This window comes from Desmodus rotundus, chromosome 8 (genome assembly GCF_022682495.2).
Source record: "Desmodus rotundus isolate HL8 chromosome 8, HLdesRot8A.1, whole genome shotgun sequence".
NCBI classification, from domain to species: domain Eukaryota; kingdom Metazoa; phylum Chordata; class Mammalia; order Chiroptera; family Phyllostomidae; genus Desmodus; species Desmodus rotundus.
The window spans coordinates 99,336,888-99,354,698 of NC_071394.1; the positions used below are offsets into that span (position 1 = coordinate 99,336,888).

A 17,811-nucleotide genomic window follows, 5' to 3' on the forward strand; every position below is an offset into this window, starting at 1 on the left:
GAATGATTTTTCCCCTCCCTCCCCCTCCAAGAGCTAAATTGTAAAGTAACAAGCCATTAAGAGAAATCCAAAAGGCAATATTTATAGAGAGGGAGCGTACGTGCTGTAGGAGAAGAAATGGTGCTGTGCTGAGAGGCAATGTTTCTTTGTTTTACTTTGAGGCTTATCTTAGCTACACTGGCACGATGACATTGACATCATGGAGGTCAGGGCTGACACTGGGGTGCTATCCATTTTATGAGTGAAATGTTTTCTGAAAATTAAATCTCATCTATTCAAACACCAAATTTCGTGTCCTCTTCAATAACACCTCTCCACCCCCGCTGCTCAAGATTGATGGGATCTAGTTTGGCTGATGTAATACATTGGAATCACCTTCTGTAGAGATTCCAATACATAATTGTAGGAATTAATTTTTTAAAACAAAAAACCTCTCAGAATTCTTATGCATCCCCTTTCAATCCTTTCTATCAACACGCGCGCGCACACACACGCACACACACATTGAAGCTCAGATTGCAATGAAATGTTTAACATGTGGAACAAAAAAAAAGTGGAAAGAGCTGCTTATTCAGGATTTTGAAGAAATGCCTAATAAGCAAACACTGTTTTGCTACAAAACCAGTGTCACCATATCCCCAAAGAGAGAAACAGCATAGCTTGCTAGAAAAATTTCCTCCAGATCCTGCCGGCAGGTAAAAAACAGAAAAGCATTTCATTTACCATGCTGTATAAAACAAGAAGTCTTTTATTTTTAAGGAAATGGAACAGATTCTTTTCCACTCCTTCTTCAGCTACAAAGAAACCATACCAACCCCCCACCCTCAGATTCTGGACATAAGCCAACATTTTTATAAAATGCTATGAGACTGATTTTGAATACATAATATTTACATTTTTCTTCTTCTTATCTCTCCAAAAGTCTTTCACTGCCTATTGTATCACTGGATATGCTAATGGTAGTTAATTTTAACACATGCAGAAATAAATGAATATTTTCTGGGGTTGCTAGTTTTCCAGCGCCTCTATTTTCTATAAGGACTGGCTAAAAATAATTGTGCTAGCAAAACATTCAAGTTTCCCAGAATTTTTTTAAAGGAGAAAATGTGTTCAAACATCCTGACTTACGTACTAGGTTTCACAACCGGATCTTTTGTTTCTAGCTCTCATTCTATCTCCTTCCTTCTCTTTCCCCAGTGATTTTCAGCTCAATGTGTGGAAATACCCAGCCCAGCTCTCTCCCGTACATTTTAAAGTGTCTGAGTCGGGTTGCCCAGGTGGCCGGTCATACCTGAACCACATCGAGTCCTCTTCTCTTTGGAGCATGTTTCTCTCTCTATTCCAGAGATCAACGTGGCTCCAAAGGAAACGGTAGCTCCTGGTCTAACATCAATGGGGGAGCCATCTTCCCCACCCCCACATCCTTGCTCTATGAGCTCTGGTAGCATTGACAGCAATAGAAAATTAGAATGGAGTATCTTTACCATTCTAATGGTAAAGGCTAATTCCTCCTTTACCATGGGGGTCGAGAATTAGAGACTATCACTCTGAGTTACAAGGTACCAATGTAATATCACGTCATCTGTAACGCAGAGTCCCGAGAGTGAGGTTGGAGGAGGTTGAAGCGCTCACCTAGGCATTTGGTGCCATCAGAGTCTGGTTAGATATTCCCCATTAATAACATCAGAAAGCTAGGCATTCACAGTGAAATACTCACAAATTATTATCCTGTAAGCTAAATAGTCACAATATGGAATCAACTCTAACCACATAGAACCAATGACTCGTCTTCTTGGGATAATAAAGGACAGCGACAAGGACAGTAATCCACACCAGGCTCCCAAGAGATGAGTGGATAGTGTTACGTCCCCTGTAGAGGAGCAGGGTGGGAGATGTGGTCAGGTACCCTGCTGGTACCCATAAGCCAGATACCTGGGCAAACGGTTTCCAAAACTCTTTGGAAGACTCTCTCCATCCACTGCCAAAATGGGCCTAAAAATCATGTGCCGGTTGTTTTGTGATGTTTCCAAATGCTCCAAGAGCCGACGTGGCCTGTTTACCAAACCTGCGTCTGTTAAACAAATTTGAACTATAGTTGAAAGCGCTCAGGCAGATGAGCTTGTTTAGGCAGACGTTCTCTGACTAGTAAATCCTGTTTTGCACTTTAAAAAACCATGCCCATGCCTGAGCTATTGAAGCTTTGTCATGATTACAAGTGGCAAGGGTATGCATTCACTTCTGATTTTTAAAAATGTGTGCTCCTCACCAACATCCTCAGGACACATGCACAAACATTAAGATTAAAGACAAATCCCTTTTCCATGATGTAAATATTAACCTGTTTTTGCCACTTGGCCAAGTCAAGCACCAGGAACCCAAACTAACCTGGCAGAAGCAGGCTGGAGAAGGACAGAGCCCGTGGTGAGGGGAGCACCCTTCACTTTGGTTAAGGCTCTTACTTGCTCACAGTCTCGTTGTTCTGCAGTCTGAGCTCATTTTATTTTGGGTCCTGTGGGTTAAAGTTAAATTGCATGACTTACGCAAATAACATAAGTCAAGTATGAGCAAAGCTGGAGCCTCTGTGTTTAAAAAAAAAAACGCAGTCAGGGCACTGAGTCCCAGAGGAATCCTTGGTTGATAAACATTTGGATCAGTTTGCACATTTCTTTACTCCATTCCCTGCATTAAAAATTACAGCTGGTTTCCGTTTACACCTAATATAGATATTCAACATTTGTGGCTAAGTTGGTTATTAGGTTAGGCTGTTCTGATCTACATTTTTACAAATAAAGTATTTACCAAATATAACACTTTTGTTTAAATTCTTCGAATTTAAAAAGGTTAAAAACTTTTATGAGGTTGGCTATTGTATCTGTTTATAGTATATTTAGTCCTGGGAACAACAGACTGCAACCTATCAATGGCTGAAAATGCAGCTGGGGGATATTTCAGCCTAAATGTTGTGGGAAGCCCAGCGCTGCTTTGACCCTCTGCAGTTTGCCTAGAGACCTGCGCAGGAACTTCTGCTTTCTATCTTGATCGGAGCTCAGTCTATAATAGCTACTATTTATTGAGAACCTACTGTATACTCAATATTTCAGCTTTGTTATTTAATTGTAAATCAATAATCCTGCAAGGTGGATTATTTGTTATCATCCGCTTTAGGTGAGGACAAATTGAGATTACAAGTAAATAGCAGAGTCCTCACTCTGCTCTGTTCAAAGCCAAGTCTGATCAATTCCAAAGTCTGGGTCTTTCCAGCAATTCTAACAGGATAAAATCTCCTCCCTCCACAGTCTGCCCTGATACAGGAATCTTTTTTACTGTGCAAACTCCTGGAAGAGGGGACCCACATCCTTGGAGCCACGACTATCCCTGTTGACAAGAACCAGCCTCATGCCCCAGGCCCCCAGAATTTGGGGTACTTAGGATGCTGGACCAGCAGGTAGAAAAGACAGACTAAACCAGGAGGAGGAACTAGACCATGTTGAAAAGTTAAGGGTAGAAAGCAGTAACAAATGAGCAATAACAATTTTGATCAGAGGTTTGTCATAATTTGGAAATGTTTTATGAGGCAAAATAAGTGGAAGAGCTTACATTTCCATTTGAGCAAACTGCTTGTGAAGCCCAGTCTTTTCATGCTACAGATGGGGAAACAGGCTGGGAGAGGTCTGGTCATTTGCCCAAGATCACACACTCAGTAAGTGAAACGACCCATTTGCTGTATTAAAAAGTACATCTCAAAAGAAAAGTACAGTACATCTCATTTCCTGTTATACCTAATATATTCAGCATTTGTGAGTAACTTTATCAGGTTGTAAGATTGTTCTAATCTAAATGATCAATGAAAGAAAAATCAGTGTAACAATCAGGACTGCCTTGGTTTCCAAAGTGTTTTGGGCCTGAACAGATAACCTAAGTTGGTATTTTAAGTTCCTTTCCCAACATATTTTTGAAAATGGACTTTTCAAAAGCCTACATTTTGAGTAAGACATTTCCCCCCACCAAGGTCAGCATTTCAAATGTATCATTTTAATGATATGTTAACACCTGTACATTTTGCCCCTGTTTCTAAGATCCCCTCCACCTCTGAAAGTCTGTGACTCTAAGAAATCCAGCGCAACTTGCTTTCTAGGTCAGTTAGGCCAAGAGCTGGACTACAAGTCCCCTGCCGCCTGGTTATATGGCCAGCTGAGTATCTCACTCATTGGCAGTAATTTTATATGCCAACCAGATGGCTCTCAAAGGGGGCTTTCTAATCAACTCTATCGGTTCCGCCCTGCCTGGAAATTTGAGAGGAGGGTTATCTTCCTCAGTGCTCATGAGGCAGTAGGAGGAAGGGTTGGGTGAATAGACATTCCCGAGAAGTCTGAATTCCAGGAAGCCTCCTCCTGGTCTTAGACAGGAGTTTACTCCCATCCGTGAGTATCTGTGTAACATGTGGGGAGGGAATACACGCCTGATGGCAAGGATCAGAGAGCAAGCCTTGGGGAACGAACTGAAGTTACCCTCCAGGAAAGGGCTGGAGGGAGTAGGGGAATGTGGACCATGTGGTTTTCAACAGAGAGAAGGTGGTGACTTAGGGCTACAGGGGGATCAGTGGAGGATAACATCCCGCCCCACCCTAATTCAGCTCAGACCCTCCTGGGGGAATACCCTCTACACGTGTCACCATCATTTTCGATGTTGCTGCCTCAGAATTAGCAAGAGAATAGTTCCTGCTTTCGTTTCGTAGTGCACTTGAAACATGGCACTAATAAAGACCTTGCATGCACTTGGAGATCAAGAGCTTTCCTGCATCCCTAATACATGTTCATTTGCGGTCACGATTGCTTGCCACTCCCACAGGGAGAGCAAGTAGAACAACAGGGTCTTCTAGATCTTGAATTGGCAAAATACATATTCAGCAAGGAGTTTGTTTTGAGTTTCTTCTTTCTAGAGAGATTGGCAACTAGGTTGAAAAGGGAGGGTGGGCTGTAAATGAAGGTGAGAAGGAAGAATTCTCACAGATGGGCAAAATCCACCCCATGTGAGTGCATGACCCTCTCCTTGTATCCTTCTTCACTCTGGGCAACAAATTCTCCCGGATTTTACCTGGAAACAAACTCATTTGCTTTCTTTTTTTTGCAATAAATGATTTGCAGCCAAGAAGGGCCATAGCCATGCACCCCTTCTCACTGGAGCAGCTTAACAAAACTCAGTGAATTTTCGCTTCTTTGGACTGAAGATAAAAGCACAAGTAGTTTGTGTTGTATGGAATTACCTGTCTTGTCTACAGCCATACCACCCTGAACGTGCCCGATCTCATCTGATCTCAGAAGCTAAGCAGGGTCGGGACTGGTTAGTACTTGGATGGGAGGAGTTACCTGTCTTTACTCATATCTCAGGGTTGCCTCCTGCAAGGTCTATGTATTGCCCAGGGTTCCTAGGGCATTGCCTAGTGCCACAAATGGGCTCATATGCATGGGAACTTAACTGTTGACTGACCAACACCAAACTTGGGGCTCCTTTCTCTGCTCGCACCACTGCCACTGGTATCCGTAGCTTTGAAGCCACTTCCTAGAATCGGACATCTCACTCCATGAGTTAAGGAATAGACCTGGGGATGGAAAATGCCGATGGAAGTCTTCCAAACAATCACTCGTTCACCCGGAAGGGCCACAGGTCGTCTGGAAAGCGGACCCCAGGCTTTGTTTAAATCTGTACCTTCTACAGCACAGAAAGGAGAGACAGAAATTAGAGTGACCCGACAGCAGTACTACTGCCTCCAAAAAGTGCCCTGACATTAACTCAGGCCCTCGGTGGCAGAGCGTGTTTCACAGAATTATAGAGAATGTCACCTAAGCTCTTTCTCTGAGGGAGAAGAAAGTCAGGTTCAAAGAGACTGTTGTAGCTGAAGACTTCAGCAGCCAGGATAAAAGCTGTATTTCCTAATGTCTAGTAGTCTGCTCTTTGTAATTCAACACACTGGTTCAACTTTTTTATTTTAATTCCAAGATTTCACTCAAATAGGTACTTAAAAATTGGTAACAGAATAAATGAATTAATGAATAGGTGCCGTTATAGAGGGTTTATAACTTGTTTCCCAGTTTCTCTCAGACGAAAATGTTATAGTTATACTCGTTATTTTTTTAAACAAGTAATAAAAAAGCTCAACTAAATATAATTTTAAGCAAAATAGTAAATATTGGCCAAAACATCACCTGGGCCCAAGCGTCCCTTGAGAGTCTCAGCGAAGTAGGCTTGATTGCTATTTAAGTCAATCTGATTAAGTTTAGCGAGCTGAAGGAGACTTTATTCTATTTGGTTTGCAAAGAAAAATCTCATGAGTTAGCGTGAGCAGCTAAAAATAAGCTGCAGGTTTCATTTTCCGTTGTTCAGTATGGTTTTGAAACCAAAAGGAGATTCAGCAACGCCTATTGAAAATCAACAATTCAAATTGTTACCTTTCTAGCACACCTTCCGAATCTGCAGTTCACAGCCAGGCGCAAGAAACGTACATTGCCCCGCGTCTCGGCATGGCAGGAAACTGGGGGCTGAGGCCAGTCCTGGGGGTCAGTGGCTTGTGTGAGAGTGTCTTATATCCGGACAGGATGCCACATAGACATCAGCCCCATTTGCTCAGCCTCAATCTTAGGTGATGCTGGGGACCCCTTTACAGAGCAAGGGAGTAAGGACAGCTAGAATTTCATTAAGATGGGTCCCTCTAAGGTAGTGAGCGCAGCGGTACCCCTTGCTCTAAATGACCGCTGCCTTGTGCGATTCCAAACTGCAAACCCAGGCGGCTCACGATAAGTTTAATTTCAGAACTGTTTTTCCAAGGCCAAGTCTGACAAAAAGGTGTTTGACAGAGGCCTAAGCACTTCAAAGGGAAGGCAGCCATCTCGCATGGTAGCATTCGGCTGGGACACAGGCCCAGAGAGAGCCCTGTGGTTAACAGAAAGCCCTCAGCTGAATGAGATTGAAAGGGGGCGAAGAAGGGTTAATCTGCTTCCATTAGAGGAGGGGCTCTTTGGTGAAGGTGAAGAGAATAATCTGTATGAAGAGCAGAGAAGACAAAGAGCCATTCCAGAAAAGAAATGATTGTGCAGGGTGAGAGGGATGATTCGTCCTAGATTTTCACCGTGAGACCACTTCTTCGATCAGAGTCTTTATCTCCCTTTGAAGTTGCAGTCTCAGGGGGGCGAAAGGGGACACATTCCTGCTCAGTGCTGGAATACTCGAGCTTTGATTTCATCTGAGATGGGCGTCTCTGAGACGCAGAGGGTGAGGCCGAAGCCATCAGGACGCTGCCACAGAAGCCTGACCATAAATCAGAAAGCGGCAAAATAAACAATAGGAGTTGCTTACAAAAGAGAAACCAGTGGCTGATCCCCCTTTCCTGGGGTGGGGAACATCCTTTTTTTTAAAACTTAAAAATATTTTTTAATTGCTTTTAATAACTTTTTTGGATATAGTTTAAGATTTACAAGAAGTTGCAAAAATAGTACAGGAATTGTATAATTTCATCCAGCTTCCTGCAATTATAACATCTTCCACTACAGTAGTACATTGTTTAAACCAAGAAATCAGCATTGGCACAATGCTACTAACTCAGATACAGACCTTATTTGAGTTCACCAGTTTCTACATGCACTCTGTGTGTGTGTGTAGAGTTCTGACATTTTACCACGTGTGTAGACTGGAGTCGCCATCATCACAACTGAGACACGGAACTATTCCATCACCACAAAGAAACTTCCTCCATAGTCACTCCTTCCCCCAGCCCTAAGCTCCGGCACTGACCTGTACTCTATCAGTAATTTCGTTACCTTGAAAATGTTATATAAATGGACTCATACAGTATGCAACCCTTGGATATTGGCAACCCTTCTTTCACCCAGCATGAAATGCCCTTATGATTCATTCAAGTTTCATATACAGAGTATGTGCCACTCTGGCCAGGTGGCTTGGTTGGAGCACAGTCCCGTACACCAAAAGGTTGTGAGTTCGATTCCTGGTTGGGGTGCATACAGGAGGCAACAGATTGATGTTTCTCTCTCTCTCTTTCTCTCTTCCTTCCTCTCTTTCTAAAATCAATAAACATATCCTCAGGTGAGGATTAAAAATAAAATAAAATAAAATAATAAAACCAAAATGTATTTTTTTTAAGGAGTATATGCCTTTTTGCTGCTGAATAATATTCCATGGTATGGATGTAGCGGTTTGCTGTCCGTTCACTCCCGGAAGGACATTTGGCTGGTGTTCAGGTGGTAGCTATGACACACAAAACTGCCTCACTGTTCACGTGCAGGTTTTTGTGTGAGCCTAAGTGTTCACTTCTCCTGTGTAGATGCCCAGGAGTGGGATTGTACAGTATGCATATGTGTAGCTTTATACGGAACTGTCACAGTGTTTTCCAGAGTGGCTGTACCACTTACATCCCCACCACCAGTGCATGAGAGGTTCAGTTTCTCCACATCCTCGCCAGCACTGGGTAACATCAGTATTTTTTATTTCAGCCATGCTGATAGATGGGCAGAGAGCTCCCTTTTATGTCCCCAGTCAAGAGGCTGGGGTGGGGCGTGGGAGATGCTCAGATATCTCTCACTGTTGTTCCAGCTTCCCTACTAGCTGTCTAAATAGCAGCTTGGGCTGTCCGGCATTTCACTGATGGAAAATGGGGCTCTTGATATGGGGTAAGCCTTCAGTTTGTCCAATTGCCCTGGCTTGCAGTAGTGGGACACTGCCATCTGGTGATGCTGGATTCTCTGAGGCTATACTCTTGGCCCAGGAGGCAGACTTAATACCTGTGACCTCTGCTCCCATGAGGTGATATGAGAGCCATGGTATGAATGCCAGGGACAGGGATAGACTCTGCCTGGACCAGGGTCCTCCTGCAGCTTTGGCCAGAGACTATGTGAGAGCTCCTCATTCTTAAAGGTGCTTGTTAGCAGACATGAGACATGGGATCAGCACAGACAGGTAAGGACGGAACCACTGGCGGCACTTGTTGGATCATAGGTCCCACTGAACGCTTGTTGCTCTTGGACTCCCTACCCTGTTGACCACCCAAGACTCTTCAGCAGCACGTGAAAACCCTCCCTGGGTGTCACGGATCCTGATTTCTACCTCGTGGGAGTCAGACCTGGAGGCACTGCTGTCACCACCACATGGACCTCCCCGGCCCAGGGATCTGGTCCTGTGAGCGATCAGAACTCCATCTAAGTATCAGGAGGTGCCTCAGCCAAGGACGTTGTTGAGAGCTCCAGGGAGATGGACTTTGCATAGGGCCAACCTCACGGTGGTGACTCAAATTGCCCCAGCCATGTCTGGAGGGTCACTCTCCATCTTTTGTGCCCCTGATACAAGGGAGGTTGTAGACCTTCCCAGAATCTATATTTTCATTATGACCCTGGGTTCACAAGTTTGGACCAGGAGGCCAAGACTCAGGAGAGCAGTGGTCCTGCAGGGCGATGGCCGAGAGATGATGGAGGCCATGCACCGAGGTAGTGGAGCTTGGTGATCACAGGCAATTCCTTGGTGCCCAAGCACGTAGAATAGTGGGGGCAGCAGAGGTACTCCTTTGGGTTCCAGCTCCTGTGCGTCACCTGGTGCTGTCACAGGAGATGGATGTGGACTTGGGCATGGGGATTTATAGAACCTGAGCATAAACGGGACTGTCAGGAGCTGAGCAGTCTGTGGAGGTTGAACTTGAAAAATCAAACGATACGATCATTTGGCCCCACAAGTTGAGGTTGTCAAGTGAGAGGAAGGGCAGCCAGATACTATCGGGTGGCCAGGGCGCGTGCTCTGATGAGTTTGAGCAGAGTTATGCAGACAGGACGGACAGTCGCACTTCCTTTTAGAAGATGGCGAGAATTTTTAAATTTGGTTGTTGTTTGTTCACCGTGTGTTCTCTGATATAACAGAATTTTCCAAATTTCCATTTGCAGGTGCCTCTTTCTTGACCCATTGGCCCTCCTTTGGCCAGAGGAGCCGAAGGCCACCCAGTGCACAGCACCTTTCAGATTTAAAGGGGCAGGTGTAGCTTGAGGCAGGTACCTCCCTGGACCATTAAGTTATGTAATGGGGGCTCCGTCATTGAGGCTGAATCCACGGCAGCTCCGCTCTAGCTCTGGCTTTGTCTTCTTTTCAACTCATGCTTGCCTTTGCCTAAAAGCTGCCCACAGTGTGGATCTTGCTCCTGCCCTGTTCCTGCTCTCTTGGCTTTGACTCTGGACCCCACCTCTTACTTGGCTCTTCTGTCATGGACCTATCGGCATGGCTGCTCTACGTCCTCCTTGATCTAGCTTCACAGTCACTGCTTCTGGCTGAGGGCACACTGTAGTCTGGCCTCGATAGGCGACTAAAGTGGACAACCCCAAGGGCTGCCCACCCGGGTCCTGAGATATGGCCCTGCTTAGCAGAACGCAGATATGAAGTCCTCTAGTTGAGGCAGGAGCTCACTTCAGGAGCGAGAAGACTTTCTCACTGGTGCCTTTTCTCTGCTCCTCAGAGTCCCAGCTCTACCTCTGCCACTAAATCTCTGGGTAATCACCAAGAAGCAAATGGCTATTCTGGGTCTCAGTTATCTCATATTTATAATGAGGTGTTCTGACTCCCTAGCTGGTACTCTTCCAACTATACCATACCACAAATAAGGGAAAATCTAAAATTCAGAAGCCAAAAAAGAGCCTTTAATTTAAATTCTGGCTTAGATATACTAGCTCAGGGTCCCTTAACTTTTTTCCATCTAATAAGTATTTGCTGAAATGAGTGTTGAATTGCACATAGCATATCAATAGTTCTCAGGCTTTAATGTGCAAAAGGATGGGGAGGCTATATTAAAATGCATATTCCTAGGCCCCCCCCTTCAGAGCTTCTCATGCCTCTGGAGCCTAGGAGCCTGCATTTTAACACGAGAAACTGAAGAGGCACTAGGTTTTGACATAGACCCTGGTGACTTTTTAGAGGCTAATTTATCAATATGCACCAGGAACTTCAAAAAATAGGCCATTTTGTCTGTTGAATTCAATCCTAGGAATTTTCCCTAAGATGTCCACAAAAATTCATCTCTAAGAATGATAGCAGAAGACTAGAGGCAATCAAAATGGCCATCAATAAAAGGAATGGATATATTAAGATGTCCATGCCATGGAAACACAGTTATTAAAAAGCAAATGTTCAGACCATTTAGTCACTTGGAAAATGTTTACAACTTACCAGTTACGAGGGGTGAGAAAAAGCATGTAAAATATCATTTCAATAATTTTAAAAAGAAAATATATATCTATGAAAAATTGGAAAGAAATATATTAAGATGTCAATGTTGAATCGTTGTTTGGTTGTTGTTTTCTTCTCAGTATTTTCCTGTATTTTCCAGATTTTGTGTAGTGACTAGTTATGGCAAGACAAGAAGGAATTGCCTCACGCAGAATGAAAACTGTTAGGAGTCCAGCCCAGCAATGGCCTGGCTGCTGCAGGAGGACTTGTGTGACAGACAGAGTCCAGGGTCTGGGGTGAATTTTGAGCTTCATTCTCATTTGCAAAGTACCATGGTATAGTCAATGCCAGGGAATTTGGGTCAAGGAGAAAGTCCTTTTCACTAGATTCTACTTTCCTGCTACATTCAAAGATGACAGACTATAGGACCTGGGACAGGGAGGGCAGTTCGCAGTGGAAACGATATCTTTTCTGCTCTTGGGTCAAACTTGTGCGTGTTACCTCTGTCTATAACCTCCCCCCACCCAGCCAACCCCACCACCCTCAGCCAACCCCCTAACACCGAGCAGACAGACTGCAGTCGTGACTGGGGGCTTCGGGCAGATGGTGGGCTCCATTCCAGCTTGAGAGACACCCCCAGGGTCATCGCTTCTGTGGGGTGGTTTCAAAGCTTCCTTTGGCCAATGCACTGGGAGCTCCCGAGAATGCCAGGAAGCAAATTTTTGTTTTTGGCAGAGAGATGGCTCAAATCCATCCACACAGATTTCAGTGAATCCTGGGTCAAGCCTCTCCGAGCGAGATTAGAAGCTTCATGGTTAGTTCTCTGGCCTATAGACAAACCTTTCCAGATGTCCTTGAAATTTTTACACTACATGCTTTGGCTAGTGAAGGGGTGGTGCTAAGGATCTCAGAGGAAAGTCAATTTAGAAAGGCAAAACAAAAAAATTAAAATAATGATACTTACAATATTAATAGCAATATCACAAGCACAAACACCAGTGCTGACGTAACTGTAGTAATTACAGTCATTAACACCCTGACTTGCCGTGCATTCTTCTAAGTTGCCCAAACCGTTTCACACTAATTACCTTACTTATTCTGACAGAATCTTAGTTTTACATTTAAAAAAATGATCGTTTCACACTGGCTGGTGTGACTCAGTTGGGCAGAGTGTCATTCTGTGACCAAATGGTTGCAGATTGAATTTCTGCTCAGGGCACACGCCCAGTTGCGGGTTGGATCCCTGTTCTGGTTGCGTACAGGAGGCAACTGATTAATGCTTCTCTCTCAGACTGATGTTTCTCCCTTTGTCTCCCCTTCTCTCTCTCTAAAAGCAATGAAAAAAAAAAAAATGTCCTGGGTGAGGATTAAAAAAAAAAACAAAAACATTTCAGAGGCGGGAGGACGCTTGGAAGCTTTAAATTTCTGATGAAAACCAGAGGCTTTTTGAGTTAAAAACAAAACCCTGAAGACTCAGTGTGGTGTTTTCCAACTTCACTCTTGACAAGAAATCAGGGGATTTCAGCATGAGAAATTATGAAGCCCCATTATCTCACTAACTTAACTTTGGTGACAATGACATGGCCTTATTGCAAAATTCTCTAAAGGAAGAAATAGAACTTTTATATTGCTGACCACGGTAAGAAGAGGGCTTGTACTTCTGTGCTATAAAAACTGTGAAACCTTGGAGGGTAAAACGAGAACCCGCCGGTCTGTAGGCACTGCCTCTGTCAGCCCGCTGTGCTCAGCCCATGTCTGCTCAGCATGAATCAACGAGGTCTAGGCTGAGCTCATCCCATGACCAAGGCTTTGAAAAGACAATGGTGCCCAAATTTGAACTCACGTGAAGTTAAAAGTTTTAAAATAATGAAGTTAAAATTAAGGAAGCTCAAGAAAATTTAACTTTTTCCAAAGCATCAACTTTGATGCTTTTTTGAAAATGTCGAAGATTCAAATAGCTACAAAGCACGTACAGTATTCGTTACCCGTGTTTCGCTGGTGTGTCTGCGAAGCCGCCCAGCATGCTGTACCAGCACTGTGGAGGGGGCGCGTCGACAGTAGTGGGAGTCTGATTTGGCAGTCGCACACCTCTCCTCGCCATGCCTTTCAGCTAACCGTCAGGAAGCGGGAGGTTGACGCCACCCCGCCCCCTCCAGACACACACTTGGAGGTCAAGGGCCGCACACTAAGGGCTTGGAGGAGCCATGATCACATGAGTGTTGAATTAACAAGATGAGGGGCCCCTGATACTTTTCCTCCTTGACTGTGCCCTTTGACCCTACCTTTCCTGGTGGACTCTGTTAGGCTGCAACTTTTAACAACAGATCATCTCCACCTGGCTCCAGCTTTTGAAACCTGGTAACCTTGTTCTCAACTTACTCCTTTGGCTGCGCCCATCTAGCAGGCATTGCATTCCCTCATCAACCTGGGCTTCTCGTTAGCTGACTCCACGAGCCCAGCCAGCTCCAGGCTCAGTAAATATTTTCAGGACCCACCAATCCAAGAAAATGGACTTTCAGAGGCTGTAGCATTTTTGTAACATATCAATTTGTTATTTTGTTCCGTTCCTCCTTAGCCCAATCCAGATGAGAAGGGACTGGGCCAAGGCCAGGCAGCAGTAATCGGAGACCAGGCATCAGGATCTGTGAGAGCCTGAGAGGCTGTGTCAGATCAGCCAGTAGCTGGCCTTCCTGCACAATGGACAATGTGTATTCTTCAGGGTGTGGCTGTGGGTGCCAGAGATGTCCAGTCCAGGGCAAAATTCAGTCAGAAACCGGGAGTGTCTATCCAGGTATTGACAACACAACTAGAGGACTAGGTACCAGGCCACTCAGGCAAAGACCGCCGCCCACTTTTAGTATGTGTGCTGCTGAAGCGAGCATCTGTAGCCTTTTTTTTTTTTTTAAAGATATTATTTATTTATTTTTAGAGAGAGGGGAAGGGAGAGAAAAAGAGAGGGAGAGAAACATCATTGCGTGGTTGCCTCTCGTGCACCCTCTACTGGGGACCTGGCCTGAAACCCAGGCATTTGCCCTGACTGGGAATTGAACTCGTGACCCTTTGCTTCTCAGTCCGGCACTCAATCCACTGAGCCACACCAGCCAGGGCTATAGTCCGTTTTATACTGGAGGTCGTTTTGACATCTTAGGGGCACCATGAGGCCCCTGCCATGTAACTTTTGATATTTACCAGAGAGGGGAATACTGAACTAAGACCAATAATGCTGAAAAGGCTAAATAAAACATATAATTAGTTTCAGGGTTCTCCAAACAGGGTTTATAACTTTACCACTCAATGTTTCAGTAAATGTTTCAAAACTTTTCCTGAAAAGAAAAAGCTAGAATTATATATCAAATCCTTTGGGTAGCAATAATCTCCCTAGCTTGAGCCTTTTTAGTCTTTAAAAACCTTTTTTTATTTATTGATTTTTAGAGAGAGAGAGGAAAGGAGAAAGAGAGAGAGAGGGAGACACACACACACACACACACACGGATTTGCTGTTCCACTTATTTATGCATTCATTGGTTGATTCCTGTTTGTGCTCTGAGTGGAGATTGAACCCACAACCTTGGCCTTTCGGCACAATGCTCTAACCAGCTGAGCTACTCAGCCAGGGCTTTAAACTACTTTTAAATGTTTCTCTAATAACTTGGTTCGAAGATCCTATCTTAGTCAGGGATTCCCTCCTCTCCCTTTCTCTACACCCCAACCCCCATGCCAATATTGAAGAGTGTGCCAAGATCTGGGGCAGGTAAGGCAGGGTAGCTTTCTGGAGCTCCCAGGAACAGACAGAAGCATGAGCTAAAGAAACCATGAACTTTCCTGTAGCCCACTGGGGCTCAAAATTGGGGGAACAGAGTTCTGTTGGACAATTCCAACTAGCATGACTAGACCCAGAACCAGGAGACAAAGCCGGAATGACCCTACCCCAAGAGGACCCTGTAGGGAAAAATAAGAAGAATGTCCTTCCTGGTTCACTGGCCACTGGCGGCATGGTGGTGCTCATGGGTCAGAATGGCCAGAGGCCTCTTGAAAAATCTTACCCACTGCTCCTTGTCCACACAGCCAGATGTTACCTAGGAGTGTCAGTTAAGGAACTCTAACTATCTGATAACTTTTTTTACTTCTTTCACTGCTTCATTCTGCTATCTTATCTATAAGCATCTCTTAAATTCCTTATTATGCTAGGCCAGAGAAGACTACCTCTTCTCTAGAAACTCTCCAGTATATCCCACCCCCACCCAGGGACTACATTTCCCAGACCCCTTTGCAATCAGATGTGGTCATGTGATAGAGTTTTAGTGAATCAAATGCAAGTGAAGCAATGTACACCACTTCTAGGCATGGTCCTTGAAAACTCCCCACGTGTACTTTTCACATTCTTTTCCTCTTCTCCTGGGAAGTGGAAACAATCCCAGATGACCTTGAAAACCATGTGCTGCAGAAGGTGGAGTCTCTTTCAATCTGTGTCTCTGAATGTGTGTGAGGGAGTTGCCCCACTAACCTGCACTGTCACATGAGCAGGAAATAAACTTCGATTTGAGTCATTACACATTTTTCGGTCTATTATAGCTATTAGCTTATCCTAACTAGTACACATCCTTCTGTTACCATTGTGTGTGGAAGTCCCCAAGCCTTCTCCCTTTTTCTTAAATCTTACTGCAAACCAAAAGAACAGAATCAGCAAACTTAAATTTAAGCAGCCCTTAGGGACAAATGACACTCACCAAATTAGTGGCCACAGCATTCAGATCTTGTGGGCAGAGGAACAGTTTAGCAAAGCCTCACTTCAAGACAACCTGATAAATTAAAATAAAACAAAAAGTAAAATGTAAGACGTACCAAACATATTTGAGAGTGCGACGGTTCATTTCTGAAGGGTATTGCCAGTTTACAAAGGAATTCACCACTCTTTTGCAGTAAATGACAAACTTCCTCATTGCCTTGAAAACAAGATTCATTTTTAATATACTGCCCTCCCCACCTCCCCACCGATCACCATAAAACAGAATTTATAAAGAACAATTCTACTGGGTAAGCAAGCTATTCAAAGACTAGATGCTGGCCGAGGGAATAACTTTGGAAGCCAGGAAAACTGGGTGATTTCTATGCCTATGTGCTCTGTAGTTCTTACACATACGTTAAAACTTTTCTCTCGGGAAGTTAACTTTCTTGGGTAGGAATTTCCAGAGCTTGTAAAATTATAGGCTATGCAAAGAATTCAGATATTTTTATAGGTGAAGTTAAAACAGACACCAGAGATACATTGTCACGTCTTTGTGTTTATTATCACCCCAGACGGCACAAGAAGGAGTGAAAACAAGCTCTCTGTAAACAGGGCGATGTGGCCATGGAGGCTCCCGCACCCGACAACCGGGGCCGACCAGAAACACGCTCTGTAAAGGGAGCAGGTTGTGGATCTTTTCTTACCAGAGCTGCCATCTTTTACCAGGTTAAGTGCGAAAATATCATTTGACGGCACAGGGCACGTATTTGCCTAAAACAGGGTTTACTTTTGTGTCTGATTACGCAGGGTAAGATCCAGGAAGCAAACAGTTCAGAACTCGGAACAAACACTCTGGTAAGTCCAAAACAGAGCACCGGGGCGGGAGGAGCAAGAGCAGACAGAACAAGAGGGTGACGGGGGAAGGCTCGACTTGGGCCATTTCCCCCAGGGTTTCAGACTTAGTGCATATCCATATTTTTTTTAGAGGAAATGTGTTCTTGTCTGGGCCTGTGGAGAAGAGAGAGATCAGAAAGGTCCCTTTGGGGCTGTATTTGGAGGGTCTCCCAAATGCAGTCCCCACTCTCCCTGCCCCCCGCTCCCCCGGGGCTGGGGCCTGCCAAGCCCTAGGTGTCAGGGAACAAGATGGCGCCCCACTGAGAAGGGCACAGAATGAGGGGGCCCAGGGTGGGCCTTCACTTACTCGGAGGCGCTGGCTCTTCGGAAACCCACACGCTGCCAACTCCCTGGGTTCAGGAGTTATAACAGCTTTCTCGCTCTGGGCTCTTCACTTCTCGTCGAAATCAGCTCCACATAGTTTTCTGATGATGTCACCCATTCTGACTTCTTACATTTTGAAAGTTGATCTACAAGTTAAACCTTCCATGAGTCTTAAAGAAAATAAAAAAGAAGAAGAAGACAAGAGAAAGGTGTGCTGTGGGGAGATGGAGAGGAGGAGGAGAGAGGCAGTTGCCTCCTTATTTTGAGATTTGCTGCAGCTGCGAGTGCCACTCCCCAGGCAGTTTCCTGGCTGCAGAGGGAGCCAGTGGCCGGGCCTGGGTGACGTCAGGGCCAGGCCTGAGTCATCACCAGAGGCCGGGCTGCCCTGCCACTCGGAAGGGGACAAAAGGAACCTTTGATGTCCAGGGCCCTCCTCTCGGCACACTCGCCTGTACTGAGCAGCAGGCCAGGAGAACATTCCAGCCGCTTCCCCACCCCCCCGGCCATCCTTCCTACTTCCGGAACAGTCCCAGGCTGATTCAGCCAGGCCTCCCCAAGGAATGTCACCCTCCTGCACTGCAGAGGCATGGCCGCGCTCTGTGAAAAAGAGAGTCCGGGGAGGGTGTTTCTCTGGAGATTTCTCGTCTCCCCCTCGTCCTCAT

The 17,811-nt window shown here is 45.0% G+C and overlaps 1 protein-coding gene across 4 annotated transcripts in view; it reads right to left on the minus strand.

The window, feature by feature from the left end:
• The window catches only part of ZBTB38 (zinc finger and BTB domain containing 38), a 73,159-nt gene extending 55,703 nt beyond the window's left edge, over positions 1-17,456 (minus strand). For 3 of the 4 annotated variants that reach the window (XM_053929490.2, XM_045192129.3, XM_053929485.2), the window contains exons 1-2: positions 17,133-17,456; positions 15,933-16,004 (exon numbers count right to left, since the gene is read on the minus strand). The gene's annotated coding sequence lies outside the window, so the exon portion shown is untranslated. Of the gene's footprint in view, positions 1-2,385; positions 2,510-15,932; positions 16,005-17,132 lie in introns of all 4 variants that reach the window. The other variant, XM_053929486.2, reaches the window with a different exon arrangement.
• Between the last annotated feature and the right edge of the window lie 355 nt (positions 17,457-17,811).